Below are 1,812 nucleotides of genomic sequence, written 5' to 3'. Positions count from 1 at the left end.
AGGCGCCGAGCCTCAAGTAATCCTCCTGCCTCAGCCTCCTGAGTAACTGGGACTACAGGTGCCTGCCACAAATTAGCCTGCCCGGCTAATTTTTTCTGTTTTTAGCAGGATCCGGCTCTTGTTTAGGCTGGTCACAAGCTCCTAAACTCAATCCCTCCTACTGTGGCCTCCCAGAGTGCTAGGATTACAGGTGTTAGTACTACATCTGGCCAGGAAGGTTTTTGATTGCTGATTATTAAATCAGTTATGGGGGCTTGGCGCCTGTAGCTCAGCGGCTAGGGCACCAGCCACATACACAGAGCTGGCAGGTTTGAATCCAGCCCCAGCCAGCCAAATAACAATGACAACTACAACCAAAAAAATAGCTGGGCATTGTGGTGGCACCTGTAGTCCACGCTACTTGGGAGGCTGGGGCAAGAGAATCACTTAAGCCCAGGAGTTTGAAGTTGCTGTGAACTGTGATGCCATAGCACTCCACCTAAAGCAACATAGTGAGACTCTGTCTCTGAATAAATAAATAAATAATAAATCAGTTATGGGTCTGTTCAGATTTTGTATTTCTTCATAATTTAGTATTTGTGGATTGTATGTTTCTAGGACTCTTTCATCTAGGTTATACTAGACGTTGGCATGTAATTGTTTTTGTAGTCTCTTATGGCTCTTTGCATGGCTCTGGTATCAAGTGTAATGTGTAATGTCCCCTCTTTCATTTATAGTTTCAGTATTTGAAACTTTACCCTTTTTATTTCTTTTGGTTAGCCTAACTAAAATTTTGTCAGTTTTGCTTATCTTTTTTTTAACTTTATTCAAATATGAGGGTACAATATTTAGGTCATACTGTTCTCACTTCCAGGGTGAAAGTTCCGTTTGTAGAAGAGCCCCTCACCCAGGGGAGGTGTTATACACCTCACAAAGTGTATATTAGGCGAGATCCAGCCTCCTGCCCTCCCTCCTTCTACCATATGTCCAATTTTACTTATCTTAAAAAAAAAAAGGCTTGGCGCCTGTAATACAGTGGTTACATAGCCAGCTACATACACCAAGGATAGCAGGTTCGAACCCGGCACCAGCCAGCTAAAGCAACAATGACAACTGCAACAACAACAACAAAAAGTATTCAGGCATTGTGGAGGGCATGTGTAGTCCCAGCTACTTGGGAGGCTGAGGCAAGAGAATAGCTTAAGCCCAAGAGTTTGAGGTTGCTGTGAGCTATGACACCACAGCACTCTACCCAGGGCAACATAGACTATCTCTCTCTCAAAAAAAAAAAAAACCTAGGCTGGGTGCAGTGGCTTACCCCTGTAATCCCAGCACTCTGGGAGGCCGAGGCGGGTGGATTGCCTAAACTCATAGGTTTGAGACCAGCCTGAACTAGCCAAGGCATTGTGGAAGGCACCTGTAGTCCCAGCTACTTCAGAGACCAAGGCAAGAGAATTGCTTGAACCCAAGAGCTTGAGGTTGCTTTGAGCTATGCATTCTATCAAGGGCAACAAAGTGAGAGACTCTGTCTCAAGAAAAAAAAGAAAGAATGAATGAAAGAAACACATAAAATAAAATAAATTCCTTTAATTAGTGTCTAAGTAAAGGGCAAATGCTTGGTTTTACAAATATCCTTTGAGCATTGGAAACAAGATAACTCAAAAAATAATAAATCATATAGATGTTTTTATTAAAATAACATATAACTTAAAAGGTGTTTTGATTAATTTACCCAAAGAATGGCTTTTATTTTTACTTTTTTTTTTTTTTGAGACAGAGCCTCAAGCTGTCCCCCTGGGTAGAGTGCCATGGCATCACAGCTCACAGCAACCT

This window comes from Otolemur garnettii, unplaced genomic scaffold, assembly GCF_000181295.1.
Source record: "Otolemur garnettii isolate 467f Iridium unplaced genomic scaffold, OtoGar3 scaffold00043, whole genome shotgun sequence".
Classification (NCBI taxonomy): Eukaryota; Metazoa; Chordata; class Mammalia; order Primates; family Galagidae; genus Otolemur; species Otolemur garnettii.
This window is presented reverse-complemented; position numbering follows the sequence as displayed.